The following is a 19,684-nucleotide window of genomic DNA, read 5'->3' as shown; positions in this document are numbered from 1 at the left end:
AACCCACATGTTACCCCTTAGCCTGGTAGGATTAGGGCAATCAAGGACAAAGACGGGAGTGAAATTGAGAGGGTAAGACCCAGGACTCAGCTCTGAAACCACCTTCCTCCTGGCCTGTGTAGACCTAAGCCTGGGTTTTCTTAGCAGCTGGAAGTAGTAGTTGCTATGGCAACGGCACTGCAGGCTCTGAGCCGAGACTCACCCACGGCCTGCTAACCAGGATGGTCATGCACCAGCCAGAACCCTGGAAGGCCTTCAGGCCTGCAAGCCATCCTCAGATATCTTGCTGTAGAACAGCCTAGAGCCAGGCTCTCTCTGGCTTTTTGAGCCAAGAAGCTGATTGTGTATGTTTGAGAGAAGTGGGAGATTGAAGAGGTTGCACACAAAATCAGCAACCTTCAGTTCCTGCCTTTCCAGTGGGCTCTAGGGAGGCTGATAATCTTGAATGTGGGCTTGGCATGTTCCTCGATGCCAATGTCTGTTCCAAGGAATAGACAGTGTCTGTCTGTCAGCACAGGCTGAGCTCTGCTCCTCAATCCTTTCACCCCACCAGGCCCCACATCACTGCAGGGATTCAAGTCAGTCTAGAAAGGCTGTTACAGAGAAGAGGATTATACAGATCCAGTAAAAAAAAAAAAAAAAAAAAACAAAAAAACAACTCATCCATGAGATGTTGAATTCATGCAAAATAAGATCATAGGGACCCTTTGTCCCAGGGGCTCCTTGCAAAGCAAACAGACCTCCAGAAGAAGTTTCTCGTTTTTTGCCTCATCTCCTGTGGCTGGCCTGACCCTTCCTAAGCTCTCCAGGGAGTCAAAGGTCATGGGGTGAGGGGAGCAGATGGTGACCCAGATCTGACGTGCTGGGAAGGAATTTCTTGTTTTCTTGTCCCAAAGGGCTTCCTCTTCCCCACTGAGACCCGAACCAGAGGAAATTAGGTCAAATAGCAGCAAGAAGTGATTTCCATTGGAGAAAAGGGAATTTCAGACCAAAAAAATGAGGACTTTCTAGAGCTCAGTTCACCTGGTATGGGGGAGCTTTCATTTCTGTTTTAGGAAGACACGTGCAATACTTGAAGGCGAATTAGACCAGAAGTCAGGAAAAGTGGGTTCTAGATCTGGTTCTACCACCTGCTAGCTGTGCAACTTTAGATTACACAAGCCACTGAACCTCCCAAGGACTCAGTTTCCTCATCTATGAAATGGAGAAAATATGTCTTGTTTAGTCTGTTTAACGAAGTGGTCAAGATGATGATCAAACAAGAAAAAAATGTGCACTGAAGTTATTTGTGGATATCTGTTACAAACAAAACAGATTTTTCAAGCGCTTTGAATCACTCAAAGAAAATGTGTTATTAAAAACAGATGATAATAAATCTGGTAGCAGGAAGCAAAAGCCACTCTGAGCAATAGCAGTTTGGTTGCCTAGTCACAGTCTGGCCTTGCTGTTTTGCTTGGTGCTGGCTACCGATTCTCGACTCACAACACTGGCTTGTAACTCTGTGTAGGACCCAGGAAAAGCGGCCCCTTCACAACTATGAGGTTGGTGCAAATGTAATTGTGGCTTTTGCCATTGAAAGTAATGGCAATTACTTTCGCACCAACTTAATAATTCATCGAGATAATTCAAGCCAACTGCTTTCCACCTACGGACAAAGTCAAGTTGAATTTTAGGCAGAATTGAATTGGCAGGTCGAGTATCAGCCAGGAAGCCTTGTTTGAAACAGCCCCAGTGTCATAGAAAAGCCTGGAACCTGGTAGCTGGAGCCACAGATGCTTAAAAGTTTTTTTTATTTGTTACCATTCTTTTTTAATTTTTAAAATAATTTCAACTTTTAGTTTAGATTCTGGGGGTACATGTGCAGGTTTGTTACCTGAGTATACTGCATGATGCTGAGGTTTGGGATGGTTTGATCCCATCACTCGGAAAGTGAGTATAGTACCCAACAGTTAGTTTTTCAGCCCTTGCCCCACCTCCCTCCCCACGCTAGTAGTCCCCAGTGTCTATTGTTGCCTTCTTTATGTCTATGAGTATGCCTTGTTTAGCTCCCACTTATAAGTAAAAACGTGTGGTATTTGGGTTTCTGTTCCTGAGTTAATTTGCTTAGGATTATGGCCTCCGGCTGCATCCATGCTGCTGCAAGGGACATGATTCCATTCTTTTTATTAAATTTTATTTTATTTTAAGTTCCAGGATGTGCAGGATGTGCAGGTTTGTTACAGAGGTAAACGTGTGCCATCACCTAGGTAATAAGCTATTTTTCCTAATGCTCCTCCTCCCCACTCTCCATCCCCTGACAGGCCCCAGTGTGTGTTGTTCCCCTCCCTTTGTTCGTGTGTTCTCATTGTCCAGCTCCCACTTATAAGTGAGAACATTTGTTGTTTGATTTTCTGTCCCTCTATTATTTTGCTGAGGATAATGGTTTCATGCTCCACCCATGTCCCTGCAAAGGACATGATCTCATTCCTTTTTATGGCTGCATAGTATTCCATGGTGTATATGTACCACATTTTTTTATCCAGTTGGTTTCATTGTTTTTATGGCTGCATAGTATTCCATGGTATATATGTACCACATTTTCTTTATCCAATCCATTGTTGATGGACACTTAAGTTGATTCCATGTCTTCACTATTGTGAATAGTGGAGCCACAGATTTAAAGGCAGTCATTCTAAGGACACAGTGTAGAAGAAACTGATGACTTCTCATGGCCTAATAGTCATTGTTGTGGCAATAATAGTTTGTTACTATTAGAATTGCTTGTTGACTGCTTATTACATGCCAGGCACTGTGAAAAGTTCTTTTACCTCTTTTAATTCTCTGAAAAGCCTATGAAGTAGCTATTGCTATTTTACTTATGAAAAAATAAAAACAAAAAACCAGAGCTTAGACTGATTCTGGGCCGTAACATGCCCAGAGTCACACGGGTGACAGAACTGGAAATCAAATCCAGGTACATGTGATCCTAAAACTGAGCTGTTAGTAAGTGTGCCAGTGTTCCCCAGCCTGTACCAGCCACTAGAATCACCTGCAAGGCTTGCTACCCCAACACTTTCTGGGCTCCGCACCGACAGTATTTGATTCACTTGGTCTTGGGTGGCCCTGGGAATGTGCATTTCTAACAAGTCCTCAGGTAATGGTGCTGCTGCTGCTGGCCCCAGAAGACACAGTGGAAAACCAGCGAGCTGTGCCATACCACCACCTGTACAGCCAAGGAGCACTGGAGCTGGCCATGCTGGCCAGGCAAGAAACCCCACCTGGTGCCTTCACTGGCTGCTGAAAGGCCCACCTGTCCTCAGCATCCCTCTCAGAAGTGGGCTTCTTTATTCAGGAGTCTTACCTAAGCTAGATGGCAAACATACGGGTTTTCATCTTTTTAGACAATGATTTGCCAGCTTTCTCTCAGTTCCCTATCCCCCGAATTCATTATCTGTTCAAAACATTTATCAATCTCAGAAGTCTTACAGAATCTCAGAATTGGAAGGGACCTTGGGGGCTTGCCTGGTGAATCCTTTCTTGGGTGCCAACAGAGCCTGATGAATAGCAAGCATCAATTATTACCGCAGAGACTGATGAATAGCAAGCTATGGCGGAAGATGATAAGTTCTAGGAGCCTGGCTGAAGGTTTTCTCAGAGGCTGTCTTCATCTTTGGTAGGCTTGCTGGCTGCTCTCTGGCTGCTCACATCAAGCTCATCCCACCCTGTGCTTGAATTTCTGCCTTAGCCTCCTGCATTGCATTGAATTTTGGCCCCCGAAGAGATATGTCCTAAGCCTTCAATAAAGGTCATAGTTATAGGACTATACTCAAAACTAATAATGTTTTAAAAGAACAGCAGAGTACTCCAAACACAAGTATTTTCTACTTTGCAGTTTTCTGAAATAACAGCTCAATTTTAGGGATCACACATACCTGGATTTGACTTCCAGCTCTCCCACCTGTGTGACTAATACTTTTTCCATAGAAAGGTCAAAAAACATCTTCAACCTTTATATGGTCTACACACACACACACACACACACACACACACACACACACGCACACGACTTTGCATATAATCCCAGGTCTTCCCCATGACTCCTTTCCCACCATCACCAGGGAAGCTTGATGTCATTGTAGACAGGCCATCCAATGCCCAGCTCACAACACTAACAATCTCATCACTGTTCACCTCTTTAGCCCACTTTAGGCCCTTTACTCCATGGCCACACCTAGGCCTTGTCATTACCTGGAACTCTTCTATGAAAGAAGCATCACAACTCCTACCTGTTAAATAATTATAATCTCTCATCCTAATCTTGCATCCTTCCTGAACTTTCACTTGCGTGCACACCCTCGCCTTTTCTTTGATCTCACCAAAATCTCACCTTCCACAACTCCTTCATTCTCCCACCTCCCCATCTATCAGCCTGTTTGTCTTTCCATTCCCCAGTATGCAGTGTTGATCCTGTGGCCCATCACTAACATTTCTTTTTAGAGATGGGATCTCACTATATTGCCCAGGCTAGTCTAAAACTCCTGGGCTCAAGCACTTCTCCTGCTTCAGCCTCCTAAGTAGCTGGGATAACAAGCACAGCCACCTCACTCAACTCTATTGCTAACTTTCGTCCTTTTTTTTTGAGACAGAGTCTGCACCCAGGCTGGAGTACAGTGGTGCAATCTCAGCTCACTGCAACCTCCACCTCCTGAGTTCAAGTGATTTTCCTGCCTCAGTCTCCCGAGTAGCTGGGAGTACAGGCACCTGCCACCATACCCGGCTGATTTTCTTTTTTTTTTTCTTCAGTAGAGACAGGGTTTCACCATGTTGACGAGGGTGGTTTCGAACTCCTGACCTCAGGTGATCCACCCACCTCAGCCTCCCAAAGTGCTTGGATTGCAGGCATGAACCACTGGGCCCAGCCAGCTTTTGTCTTAATACTTCCAACTCCTTTATGCCATTGACATGATTTTCACTGACCTGGCAAATCTTCAACTATGGATGATTTTAACCTATCTGCTTTCTTCCTTCTTAGACTTCTAAACATGGCAAGAGACTGTCACAGGCATGTGCAGACTGAGGTCATCACAAGTGGTCACAAGTTTTTTACATTTAGAAGGGCCTGAGTGCTCTCTGCCAAGCCTTTTAGAGGTCCCTGGTCAGCAGCCTGGTGCCAGGGTCACAGCTATCACCCCAAAACACTGGTGCAAATGACAAAGGGCCCCCTCTCCTGGGCTATGCATCACTCAGGGCTTAGTGCAGGGTTGCAAGTGCTTTGGAAGAACGTCTTTTGCCTTTCTGGTTCCCTTCAATAACTGTTCTAGAAATTTCCGCTGGTCATCATTTCTACTGGCAACCTTGCCTCTACTTGACAGATAAAACAAGATAATCAAGGGTGAGCTCCACAAATTTCTGGTTCCCAACCTTTAAAAACTTACCTGTATTTACATCCCCATTTGAGAACAGGTTGTCTGCCATTCTCAAGAGTCTCTTCTCCTCATTAAGACAAATCCTCCCCCCTTCCCCCGTCTTTGTGACTCCATCTCCTCCTATGTCAATCATCCTCATTCCTTTCCCTCTCTAGCCACATCTTTTTACCAGGATTTAAACATGTTTGAATCTCTTTCGTTAAAACAAACAACCCTCTGCCCAAACTTATATTCAACTTAGCCACTGCTCTACTGCCATCCTTTCCTTCAGCCAATACAATAAAATTCATATTATAAAAGTTTTCAAACCAAAATAGAAGAGTATAATATACACCCATGTACCTGATTCACCCAGATGCAATATTTTGCCACATTTCCAGACAGAGTTCTTGAAAGAGCTCCTGATACGTAAATTCTACTCTATCTTTAACCCCTGAGATGTGGGTTTCCCCTCACTGCCTTAGTGAAAGTGCACTCAGGTACCTCCATTGATCTGATGGCCACATCTAGGAGGCACTTCTCAGTTTGTAGTTTCCTGTGAGCCATTTTGCCCTTTGATTTTCGCTCCTTCCTTGCTTATACATCTTATCGCCCCCTGGTTTTCCTGCTACTCTTCAGTTTCCTGTGTGGCTTTCTGAGCTCTGCTTGTCTCCTGAATATACCATTGGATTCTATTTCTGCTCCTTTTATTCGCACTCTTCACCCAGGCCTTTCCTGACACACACCCCAAAGTTGAGTAAAACAGCACTTTACTGTTTCTAGAGCACCTATCCTACTGTATTATACTTGCTTGCCTAGTTATTGGCCTTCCACAATAAACTCTGAATAGGGCCAGGGACTCTATTTTTACTAATGTATTACCAGAACACAGCTCAACGTAGAGGGGTACCCATAGAATGATGGATGCACTCTAGTTCTTTCTTGCCAATGTCAACAGAACAAGTCCATTCCTACCCACCCAAATCACCCTCCGCCAGGGTGTGACTATGAATGCCCCCAGCATGGCTACGAGGAAGAGCAAAGAGAAAGAACTCTTGATTGTTCCTGCTAATTGGGGCACGAATAGGGAAAATTCCAGAGCCTCATGTAAGCCCAGAATTTCAAAGCCTCCCAAAATAGTAAAGCCAGTCATGTCAGAGGGATAGATTTATTCAGATAGATACTTCCCTTGTCTCTGTGAACCAAATCACAGAGGCCAAGGAGCCACCGTAAGACCTGCAAGCTGGGAGGAGGATGAAGCACCACCAAGGGTAGAGATTTTCCACAAATCCAGAGTAACTGGAGGACATTATTCTTTCACTCTCTGGATTTCGAGGCTAAGAAAACTCCCCTTAGCCCAGCAGACGTGGTCCCATGTCAGCTGGTCTCTCTGGAGGATCAGGGGTGTGGATCACTGCTCAACTGGCTGCTAAATTGTCAATATTTCCATCAATGTAGGCTGTGAGGGCCACACCAGGCTGTCTCCAGCTGATAATCAGGATCTCCAGTTGGCCCTGGGGGACATAAAACTAGAGGCCAAATGGGCAGTTACCATGTTGCAGCACATAATGAAAGTAACTGCCACTTACTGGGTACCTGCTGTGTGCCAGATTCTGTACCAGGCTCTCTGCATGTATTCAGTCCTCCAACTAGCCAGCAAAGCAGCTGTTACTCATAAGGGCTTCAACAACAACCCAAACCATCCTCATCCCATGATAGAGCTGGTGTGCCACATTCTGAAAGCACTCACATTGGCATCATCTTGTTTGATTTTTAGAGATAGGCATGGGGCATCCATCGTTCCCATTTTATAAAGAGAACACTGAGCCCTACACAGCGTCTTGTCTAGGGTCACACAGATCATACTCAGACCTGAATCTCCCTGCACTGTCTGCCTCCAAGGTTTGGGCTGCCTTTGCAGTGCAGCTGCTCAGAAAGGTGTTTGGCTGTCACTGCCACATGGCTGTGTGGGCCTGGGTCCTGTCCTGTGCAGAGGGAATGAGCCCTGGAATGATTTCATTTCTGCCACTGAGCACCTCTGCAAGACACAAACTTTCTGAGCTTTGGTTTCTTCATATGTAAATGGTGGCTGGTGACACAGGCCCCAGCTACTTTGTGGAGCTATGTGAGGATCACATGAGATGAGGTCAGTGAAGCCGTTTTTAAAAGCACGGCATCAAGACAATTGTCCAGGAGCGTTATTATTAGTAGTGACGCAGTGTTCAGAGGAAAGTCAAATCTCTTTGCTTTTAAAAGTTTTAAGATGACCTTTAAACAAGGAGCCAGCTGGGTTCTTAGTTCACAGTAGTTTAGCACACTTTAATTCAGAGGCTTTGAAAGCAGAGAGAAGTATTTGGAGGCACGGTTCCCAGAAATAGCCGGAGTGGAGAAACTGGAGCTCCCATGGGGAGTGGGGTTAGGGGGTCAGGAAGCTGGCCCAGATCTCCTCTGTCACCAGCTTCTCATCTCCAGACTCAGGAAATCCTTTCCACCCTGGGGCCGTTCCCACACTGACGTCCCACTTCCTCCTGCAGGGGCAGTGCCCTCCTCTGGCCTCTGGATCTTGAGTTGGGGGTGAGGAAGAAGATGATGGAGAGTCTGCGTGTGGCAGTGGCCCTGCCTATGGGGAAAGCAGGAGGAGGTGTGTGTGTGTGTGTGTGTGTGTGTGTGTGTGTGTGTGTGGTGGGGAGAACGCTCTCATTTTCTGATCTTCTGTTGTATTAGGCCCTGGGCTGAGTACTTCATATATTTTATATTATATAGTATATGCATGAGCCCTACAAGAAAGATAACTTTATTTCCATTTCAGAACTGAGAAAACTGAGGCTCAGGGCTGGGCCAGATGCAATGTGAGAACTAACGCACAGCCATGAAGTGCTGGGGCTGGATTTAGAACACAGTTCTAGGTGACTGCACAGTCATGACGTCCTGCTTCCCCTGAGGGTCTCTCTGTGTGTCCATTTGAGGGATGTGCAAGCCCAGTTCTGTATGTGGTGCCTGACACCCCCTTTGCTGCTAAACACTGAACATGAAAGCGTGCTCTCCACCAAGCTCAGCAGGGCTTCAGCTATTTGGAAGGACTCAAACCCACCCCTGCACACACCCACCTTCTTCAGCCTTGTGTAGGGCTCACCTCCTCCAGGAATCATTTTAATATTGACTCTATCTCATCTGGTCTCCTCCTCACATTGTATTAGCCACCTGTCATGCTGACATCCTGTACATTTGTGTCATTCAATTGTCCTCTGTAATCATTCACTAAGTGCTGGCACACAGCAGTCTTCAATTTAACTTAACCGGAGCCCTGAAAACAGCAATGGTTAAGAAATTCCCCCTACTTTCCCCACATTTAGCTAAGACTTGCTGCACACTCTTTCTCATGACTCCCTTAAGACTCTCAGTGAGGCCAGGCGCGGTGACTCACGCCTGTAATCCCAGCACTCCGGGAGGCTGAGGCAGGCAGATCATGAGGTCAGGAGATCGAGACCTCCTGGCTAACACGGTGAAACCCCATCTCTACTAAAAAATACAAAAAATTAGCCAGGCATGGTGGCGGGCGCCTGTAGTCCCAGCTACTCGGGAGGCTGAGGCAGGAGAATGGCGTGAACCCAGGAGGTGGAGCTTGCAGTGAGCCGAGATCGCGCCACTGCACTACTCCCGCCTGGGACACAGAGTGAGACTCCATCTCAAAAAAAAAAAAAAAAAAAAAAAGACTCTCAGTGAGATGAAATCTACTGAAAGGCCAGACACAGATCCTCCAACTCCCTGTTTTTTGTCTCGTGAATGATTGAGACTAGGAGTTTGTCTCTCTGAAACTAATTAGGCATAGAGATAAGCATTTCTTGTTCAGCTCACAGAGGCTCCCTTGATGGCAAAATCATCTCATCTGTAAACCACCCCACCTGTAGCCCACCTACTCCTCCCTGTAAAATCGAAGGCAAAGCCACCTTCTGCAGTTGATACGGTTTGGCTCTGTGTCCCCACCCAAATCTCATCTGGAATTGTAATCCCCACGTACAGGGGCGGGGAGGTGATTGGATCGTGAGTGTGGTTTCCCCATGCTGTTCTCGTGATAGTGACTGAGTTCTCACGAGATCTGATGGCTTTATAAGCGTTTCAAAGTTCCTCCTTCACGCTTCTCTCTCCCGCTGCCTTCTGAAGAAGGTGTCTGCCTCCCTCTCACCTTCCTCCATGATCTTAAGTTTCCTGAGGCCATCCCAGCCATATGGAACTGTGAGTCAATTAAACCTCTTTCCTTTATAAATTACCCAGTCCCTGGTACTTCTTTATAGCAGTGTGAAAACGGACTGCTACAGCAGTGCTCTGACCTTCGGTTCTGAGGTATTCTCCCTATTACAATATCTTAAATGAAGTTGATTTCTTTACTTGTTTGTTTTTTTGTCTTTGATAGAGGAGAGAGACAATAACCAAGTAAACAAAGCAGGTAATTTCTGGAGATGATAAAACAGAGTAATATGGTAGGGAGTTGAGAAGTACAAGACCTGCAGTTGGCAAGCTGGAGAGCCAGGAGGGCCGATGGTATAGTTCTGGTCTGAGAGTGAAGGCTGGAGAATCAGGAGAGTTGATGTGGGTTGCAGTCCAAGTCCAAAGGCAGAAGAAGACTGATGTCTCAGCTTGAAGGCAGCTAGGCACCACGGCGAGATAAAGCAAGGTAACAAAATGAGTAGTGAAAAGTGCAAGGAAAAGAAAGGAGGGGGAATGAAGAAAGATAATAATAATACCCCAAGGAACAAAGTTGCATAGCTGCAGTCGCCCTCTGTTCTGCCTGCACAGGGCCGCCCGGGATGTTCATAGGCTCCACATGATCTTATTTAACCCATTTCCTGTTTAGAAAAAAAAGTGCAGTTCGCTGCCAGTGCTCATTTAATTTTACATAAACACACTCTTTGAGGCTGAAGCAAATCTGACTCATTTTTCAATGTGAAAATGAAATATAAAAACTGTTCTTGGAGTTATTTCTAAACAGAACTTGTCTCTAATCCTAATGTAGCAGAAATGTATACAATGTCACATTAAGATTAGATGCAAGAGTATTCTCAAGGCAAATGGGAAATGGGTTAAAGGCCGGTGCTAAAGCCCACATGCATGTGAGAGGGTGTGGCCTTTAGAGGGGGTGTGTGACAGGTGACTGAATGTGTTTAAGATGCAACAGGCTGTGCATGATTCGAGGATGTTAAGAAACTTTAGGTTAGTGTAGCCTGTCAGGCATAATTACATCAACTCTCTTCACCATCTCTGTCATGCACACTGTCGTGTCTGCCCCAGATCCCATTCACCCACCCTCCTGCAGCGGCGTGCTGGCTGCTAACAGCTTGCAGCTGCCGCATTCTACAGAACTTTTGCTCTGTCCAGCAGAAGCCCAGGCTCAGGAAGTCCCCCCACTTGAGGCTGACAGCCAACAGTTGACTGAAGTGGGAAACCAAAGGCAGCCCTCTTGCCCTAGGGTTGGGGAAGGACAATTCTGCGGTGCAGCTGATGCTCCAGAGCCGACCTTTGCATCAAGCTGAGGACAGATTTCACCTGACATCACCTCTTTGCCCAGCCCTTTCCCATTCCCCACCCTAGTCTCTCTCCCTTATGGGTTTCACCCGAGAAGACTCCCTCATGAAATGACATGGGCCCAAATCCCTGCACTGGGCTCTGCTTCCAGGCAACCTGGCCCAAGGCACACATGTCAGTTCTTCTAACAGTGGTTCAGCCTAGTCTCTGGGAGTGTTAGTCCGCAGCCAATTCTAGAGGTCCAGAAGAAAATACAGATACATGCAAAGTTTGCAGCATGCCTCTATCTCCACCAACTCTTTCAGCCAGAGGGCAGCTGGCAGTGGAATGTGCACCATTTCCAGGGCTAAGCAGGATCCAGACCTTGCATCCCTGCCCTAGGCTTGAGCACCTGCTGTCCACCATGGCCCAGCCCTCAGTCCAGCAACACCCTCTGATATGTGGTGACCCTTTTCCCGCTAGGCTGCTCTCCAGCTCTGGTCAATAGGCTGAGTCCAGAGCCCTGAATTCCTGCATTGCATGGCCTTTTGCTGTATTAACCCCCATATCTGCTGGAACTAGAGGGTATCCCTCCCCTAAGTTCAGTCTTACCAGAGTCAATATTTTCAGCTTCTCTTTTGGTCTCTGTGGAAATATTCTTTGGGCAATGCCTTAGGTTTGTTTGCCCTCCACATTTCGGGGGTCTCTGCAGGCCAAGTTTGCAGCATGGCTTCTGGCTCTGCCATTTACTAACCCCACGACGTTGGCCATGCTTGCTTCAGCTAATAAAAGGCAGCAGGGGGGTGGGGGGTGGCTCCAACTGCACCTGCTTCAAATAGGTTAAATGAGACAATGCATGTAAAGCAGCAGTGCCTGGCACATGGAGAGAACTCAACAAGTCAACATCGGCAGGTGACTCTTCTTAGCATTGCCACTGTCTCCAGTAGCAGCAGCCACAGCTTGTGTACTGCCCCACAGAGTTCAGAAAGCACCTTCACACTGAGGATCTGACTGGACCCTCACCACAGTCTCACCAAGCAGGTGGGGTGGAGGTCTTGCTCCCCGTTGGCAGATGGGGCAGCTGTGATTGGAAGATTGCTCTGCTTGAGGTCACACAGCTGGTACACAAAATCAGATCATTCCCTTCTAGATCTTGTGTTCCACCTCACTGGCTCGCATCCAGTCTTCTGGGCCCCGGGCCATGTGTGGTTGGGGGAAAGGAGTATGTGATCATGGGAACTTGGTGTGTCTTCTTGAAAGGAGGAGTGCAGAAGAGACAGTCTGATAAGCGAATTCTGTGGCTCCTATTTCTCTCTGGGCTCTGCATCAGTTCTGTCCTCCCTTGCTTTCTCCCTCTGTCCCTCCTCTGTGCAGGCATTAACACCCACCGCATGCAGAGACAGGGCTGCAAGATGCGTATTATTTATTCATTGAGAGCACATCAGCTGATTCCTTCTCTATTTGCCTGGTGGAGGCAGGTCAGGATGTGCCACCCTGTGCCCTGTCACCTGTGCCCTGTCACTCCTGGGAGCTAGATTTGCTGGCCATACACACATCCACTCATAGAAAGCAGAAAGAGATATCCATAAATGAATGCAATGTAATTTGCAAAGAAAATGCATAGAGGGGTGGGAAATGGGAAAGAGGTGAAATCTCTTTTGCAGCCTCTGGTCACCATGGCAACAGTGGCACCTTTTTTAAAAAACAGATAACTGATCATATTAAGTCAGAGGCTTTTTTTAAAAAACACATGAAGACAAACTATATCCCAGCCTCTTCTATAATCTGGAATAGATGAGTGGAAGGGGGAGTCTACACCCCAACTCAACACACAGGTATAGAATCTTGGGGGCAAATGTGGATCTGAGCTGAGAAGCCCCTCATTTAGTCCCCTGACTCAGAGCATCCTTTGTAACCATTAGGTTGTTCTACATGCCTTCTAGGCTGGGGTTCCTATACACGATGGCTTCTTCCCTTCCAGGGTCCATTCTGTCCTTAGAAGTCTTGAAAATGGCTTCCCCTAGGGCACTGGGTAAACCTCTGAATCAAAATGAGGACTGTGGAGGTTCCACAGATTTTAAGTGTCTGTCTCTTTTTAACATCAAATCCAGTTGAAGTTGGCTATTAAGGTGAACTCTGAGTCTCTGCGCATTAGAAATTCTGCATGGTAAAAAGCTGTTTAGAATGGTGGAAAGGGGCAGTAGTCTGAGAGTCAGTTCTACCATCAGAAGCTCTATGACCTTGGACAATTCACTCTACCTCTCTGGGCCTCAACTACCTTAGCTATAAATTAAGGGACTTGGACTGGGAGATCACTGGCTTTTTCTAAACCTCTGCAGTGCTGTGCTTCAGAAAATGGCATCATGGAAACTGCAAGAGAATAGCAGAACAGTTATGAAAAAAGATTATAGAGAAACAGCTGGCCTAGTGTGGTGGCTCATGCCTGTAATCCCAGCAATTTGGGAGGCCGAAGTGGGAGGATCACTTGAGTCCAGGAGTTTGAGACCAGCCTGGGCAACAAAGTAAGACCTTGTCTCTAGAAAAAAACAAAAAAGCCAGTTATGTTGGCACATGCCTGTATTCCTGCTTGCAGCTATGATTGAGCCACTGCATTTCAGCCTGGGTGACAGAGCAAGATCTTGTCTCTCATACACACACATACAAAAAGAACCCATCAAAGTCAGTATCCCCCCTACAATACTCTGTTGTTCCTATCTTAGGATATGTATTGCTTTGATGCTTGTATGATAGTGTTTACATTGTGTTAGCTCCACAGCTCAGCTCCCTGGAGGCAGGTACATGGTGTTGTACTTCCCTGTGTTACACAGAGCCTGTTACACAGCAGTAGAGATAGCAAGGACTCAAACAGTGCCCACAACACACATAGTGCTCTGAATAATGTCTAAAAGTGCTCTTTTAATTCTGAACACTTCCCCAATAACTCATTTAGTCTTCAAACCAGTTCACAAGGTAGAATCTATTATTATCTCCATTTTACAAATGTGGAGACTGAGGCACAGAGAGTTTACGAAACTTACCCAATTTGCATAGGAAATAGCCAAGCCAGGACTCTAGCTTAGGCAGATGGGGTCCAGTGTCTATTTGTACTGCCTCAAGTAGGTGTTCAGCCAATAGGTGGTGACAAATTGGTTGACTGAATAAGTAAATCTGTCAAGTGAGGCATCAGGACAAGCTCCAGACTCTGCACAGAGCCATGGACAAACACACTGCAGGAAAAGCCCCCAGGTGAAGGGTTAGCCGCCCCAAGATGTATATTTTTGAATTGTGAAAAATAAGACACCTATAATTCATAGGCTCCAATACCCACACCTGGTACAGCATAGCATTTACCAAGATTATATAACCAACCCCAGCACAAATATCCAAGTCTCAGTGAGCACTAACCCAGCTGTGCCCCAATTTAGCCACAAACCTATCTCTTCCAAAGCTTCATTCATGCTCAGATTCAGGAGACACTCCCCAATATTCATTCCCAAGTTTTAAAGGAAACAAATAGAAAGGCCACCTGGCTTGCTGCACATTTATGTGTTTGGGGACTTTGTCTCCACATGTAACACATGTCAATGACAGGCATCTGTTATTCACTGTGTGCAAAGGGAGCCGCTCTAGAGGTTATTAACCCAGTGCCACCGTTTACCAGCAGTGGAATTTATTTTCTGAGCCTCGGCCTACTTGGCTGTCACCTTGGCGATAGTAACGTCAACCTCATAAAGTCTTGGGAGGACTAAATATAGGTGAAAGTGATGAAACACATTTGTTCAGAATTGTTCTGAAAGGGGCAGTGTTTACATTGTCTGCTGTCCATTTTGGCCCTGGAATGCAACTCTAGCTGTTTGTTGATTTTTATAGTTGTTGGTCCATCCTGTCAGCAAATTTTCCTGAATAATGTCTAAAAGGCTCTTTTAATTCAGGATATTATGAGAAATACAAAAGGATTAATTGGGCAGAAAAAAAAAACACATATTAAGAAATCAATTTCGGTTGGTTTGTTAAGTCTGAGTTGGAAATCTGCATGGTGGTGCAGAGCATAAGCCTGGGAGGCACTGAGGTCTGACCTAGTGGCAGCTCTGCAATTGCATCTCCTTGGGCCAGTTATTTAACTACTTAAGTCAGTTTCCTGTTCTCTAAAATAGGAATAATAGTAAATACTTCATAGGGTTTTTGTGAATGTTAAATATGATAGTATTTCCATAGTGCTTAGCTGATTCAACATTAGCTATCATTATTGAAACATACAACCGTCTACACACAGTGCACAAGCATACCTAGTACCAAGTCTTAGAAATAAGGCTCCCCTGTAATCGGTTATGCAAGTGGCTAGGGTTGTGCATGTCCAGGTTGGAACTCTTGCCTCTCAATATCCCATTTCTGGGTCACCCTTTCCGGGCCAGATCCCATTTTGGTACACAGCAGTCTACAGCACAGAGGATTTCTTTGAGCCATGGTAGATCTGCTACTACAGATAGTTTCAGTCTTTTTTTTTTTTTTTTTGAGATGGAGTCTCGCTCTGTCGCCCAGGCTGGAGTGCAGTGGCCGGATCTCAGCTCACTGCAAGCTCCGCCTCCCGGGTTTACGCCAATCTCCTGCCTCTGCCTCCTGAGTAGCTGGGACTACAGGCGCCCGCCACCACGCCTGGCTAAGTTTCAGTCTCTTGATTGCTCAAAGACTTCTTGTCTTAGCCATGATGATGCTTTCAACTGCAAAAACTTGAATTGCTCTGGCTAGTTCAGTTTGTTTGCAATTGCACAGAGAACATCATGCATTAAAAGAGAATGTTGGAGATGTCTTTAGTGTTTTGCTCAACGAATGCCTGGATTAAAAGAGGTGCTTCATGCGTATTTACTAATGAATGAATAGTGTTATTGAAAAATGCCTTCTACAAAATGCTTACAAATAACCTCACCACAAGTGTTGGCTGCAGCCACAGTGGAAGAAGTCCAGACTTTTGGGCGCTGCCCCATTTCTCAGGAGCCTTTTTCTTTGCTGGGCATCAAATATTCTCTTTAAATGCAGCAACTGGAGCTAAAAAATTGTGTCCTTTCAATAAAATGTGAATAATTTTGTAGTTTAATCATTCACATTTTTTTTAGTTTAATCGTTTTGTTTTCATGCCATGGGGATTTCAAATGTAGTTTGAAAACTGGGAAGATCTATAATATAAAAGCATAATACTATTGTTATATGTGAGTTAAGCTAGGAGAAGTTTGAAGCAAAAAGAGCCTGGAATTACTCTCTAGTCCTAATATTCAGTAGCCATAACTATTTTTTTAAACTTATCATTTTCTTTATCATTGGAGGGGAGGGAAAGAAAGCAAGCAGGGGTGGGGGTATGGTTACACTATTTAAGGAAGAACTGAATGCAAAGACGATGAATCTTTCATAGTCTCAACAACTCCCCAATGAATAACTGTGGATTATCTCATTTATAATTCACACTGGGTTAAAAAAAAATTGGTTCCCCTCTGTGTATATCAATTTAATTCAAACCTTATCTTCAAAATACAAAGATGAATATTACAAGATAAATTCTAACTGCAATAGGTATTTTCTAAGTAGAAGACCAAACACCAAAGGGAATCCCTCTTTCCAATGTCTTTTGATATGACAAGATTTTGCCAGAGTGGAAGTCTAACACTTAAGTAAGCATTCTCATGGCCAAGTAAGAAACTACAGTTGTTGTATGTACTACCCTACAATTACAATATGTATTACATATTAAAATCAGCATTCAATATGCTTGTATAATTATGCTATTAATGATGATAGCAGTGATGATGCTGGTGGAAAAAGCCTGTCTTTAGCCCAAGAAAAGTAAGGGAGAACAATGTAACAAGCAGAAAGTAAACACAGAGTTGGGCATTTTTTGACTAGGAAAGAGAATTTTAAGCATAGAAGTATAAAAAGAAAAGTACTCCCTTACTTCCCCTATGTGGAGATAATATGAAACATTTATTAGATATACTGGACAAGAACAGAACTAAGTACTCCAACTCTACTGCAGCATTACAGAAAAATCATCCCTCCACCACAGTGTAAGATTTAAGGGCAATCTGCTCAATGATGCATGTTATATAAAACACAGCAAGACTGCTGCTGCCCTGCCAAGTACTTCCAGTCCCTTCCCAGGTCCTACTGAAATACTGGTGGTCCCAATTAGTTTTATTGAAATAAATCTTTAAAGAAAAAGATAAAGCATTTAAAAAGACATGTCAAAATGCTTCAGGAACCACATATCCAACACAAACTTTATCCTCAAATGAGTTATGTTTGCCTCGCACTAATAAACATTTTTCACTCAAATTAGAGCAATAATCTTCCATACATAAGTATTTCCCCTGCCCAATAGTTCAAAGAAAAAAAATCCAAAATGATTAGTAAAGAAAAATATAAGAATTAACAGACCCTTTAAATTTGTTTTAAATATTTTTAAGGTTTAGAAAGTGTTTAAAGTGTAATTCCTAGTAGGATAGCATTATCTGAATGAACACCCTAATTGCAAACCACTGTAAAATGCTTCAGCTGCATTTCGGGGAGAGGGGTAGGGATTATCTTCAAAGCACCCCAGCTCTCTTGATGAAAAGGTCAGAGGTACACTGGTTTGTATTATTGTGACATCCATAAGGTGATCTATGTTGCTTTTCCTTCATCAAGGGCTTTATTTATCAGAAGGGCTTTATGCTTGACCTCCAAATTTGGCTGACAATTTATTGATAAGATTCATAACCTTTGGGTTGCTCTGGCATTGTGACATATTTGCTGGGTTCTGAGCCACATCCTGGAAGTCCACCATAACTCCTGGATCCTACAAGGCTGCAAGAACCTCTGTATCACTAAGATTTTTATTGAGTCCAGGCATTCCGGCCATTCCAGGCATGTCCCCTCCCATTCCAGGCATTCCTCCAGGAAAATTACCAGGCATTCCCCCAGGAAAGACACCTGGGAAAGATCCATACTGAGCTCCTGACTGTCGTCTGGCTTCTTTCTCCCTCTGGGCTCTCTCATGTTCTTCTCCAGCCTTCTTAACTCGTTCTATTCTTTCTTTGACCTCTCGCTCTTCACGTTTTCGCTCATACTTTCTCCGATGTTCTGCAATTTTCTGTGCCCTAGGTTGAACTTTCAGCATTGCACTAGCATCTTCATCATAATCCAATTTACAGACAAGAGCAAGATCATGGGCTGCTTCTTCCCAGTGGCCTAGAAGTCTATGTGCTTTCCCTTGCCATTTGCAAGGCTGAGTTGAATCAGGATTTATTTCAATGGCTCTGTCACACAGTCTGGGATGGCAGCATTTGACAAAGACACTGGCCCTATTGGCATACAAGATGGCCAAGCAAAGATTCAGCTTGATGGCATCTGTGAATAAGTCAATGGCTTTCTGCAGTTCACCATCATTTAGGGCTTCAATAGCAGCCACTTTCTTTCTTATCATTTGCCTGATCCATCATCTCCTGTGTTATCTCTGCATTTTCATCTCCCATTTCTTGAGGGGCATCAGTATCTGGTTCAATCACACCTTCATTATCAATTTCTAGATCACTTTCCTCACTTGATGTTTCATCTGCCTTTAAGTCTTCCTCTACCTTCTTACGATCAAGTTTTTCTTCCTTGGTATTTTTCTTCTGATTTAGCTTTCTGAGTAGCAGGTGGTACTTGACCCCCCATGCTCTCCACCCACTCCTTCAGGAAGCACATTTCCTCAGTGTGCAGAATGCTCGGATCCTACTTACACATTTACACAAGGCCCGAAGCTCGCTCACTTTGCGGCGGTCCATGGTGGGGAGGCGGTGGGCGAAGCTGAGGGCCTGCTGCCCAGTTCCAGGCCCAGGTGCTGGCTAGGCATGACTGTGCAGAAGGGGGTGGCTAGTTCTCTATTTTTAAAGGGATTTAGTGTAGCAAAATTGTATTTGAGAGATACAAAGAAAGAGAAACACAAGATCAAGTCTTCTTTTGACTGACTCACTAAACAGTAGTTTGATTGCTGGGGGTCTCTTACTACTGCAGGCAACAGACATCAGTTGAATAAGTACACAGCAAACCAGAAGCCTTAACACAGGCTCAGGCTACTTGTTTTCTATGGCTGAAGTACATCAATACAGTCATGCCCTGCATGATGACATTTTGTTCAAGGACTAACTACATATATGAAGGTGGTCCCATAAGATTATGACAGAGTGGTAAAATTCCCTATTGCCAAAATGCCTGCTGACATTGTAACTTTCTTAAGGGCACAGCACAACCTATTACTCACATGTTTGTGATGATGCTGTTGTAAAGACATCTACTTCATGGCCAGTCATATTAAAAAGTATAGCACATGCAATTAGGTATAGCACATGACACTTGATAATGATAATAAATGACTATGTTACTGGTTTATATATTTACTATACTACACTTTTCATTGTTATTTTAGAGTGTACTCCTTCTACTTATCAAAAAAAAAAAAAAAAAAAAAAAGGAAACTGTAAAACAGCCTCAGGCAGGTCCTTCAAGGGGTATTCCAGAAAACAGCATTGTTAGCATAGGAGATGACAGCTCCATGCATGTTACTGCCCCGAAGACCTTCCAATGGGACATGATGTGGAGGTGGAGGACAATTATATTGACCTGTGTAGGCCTAGGATACTGTGGGTGTTTGTGTCTTAGGTTTTAACAGAACAGTTGAAAAAGTAAAAAATAAAAATAAAGCATTTTAAAGTAGAAAAAAACTATAGAATAAGTATATAAAGAAAACTTGTACAACTATACAATGTGTTTGTATTCTAAGTGTTACTACAAAA

At 44.5% G+C, this 19,684-nt stretch overlaps 1 pseudogene; it reads right to left on the bottom strand.

The window, feature by feature from the left end:
* Nucleotides 1–17,577: 17,577 nt before the first annotated feature.
* LOC105554447 lies at nucleotides 17,578–18,676 on the bottom strand (annotated as a pseudogene).
* Between the last annotated feature and the right edge of the window lie 1,008 nt (nucleotides 18,677–19,684).

This window comes from Mandrillus leucophaeus, unplaced genomic scaffold (assembly GCF_000951045.1).
Source record: "Mandrillus leucophaeus isolate KB7577 unplaced genomic scaffold, Mleu.le_1.0 Scaffold643, whole genome shotgun sequence".
NCBI classification, from domain to species: Eukaryota; Metazoa; Chordata; class Mammalia; order Primates; family Cercopithecidae; genus Mandrillus; species Mandrillus leucophaeus.
The sequence above is the reverse complement of the archived record's forward strand: the minus strand, read 5'-3'. Positions and strand labels throughout refer to the sequence as shown.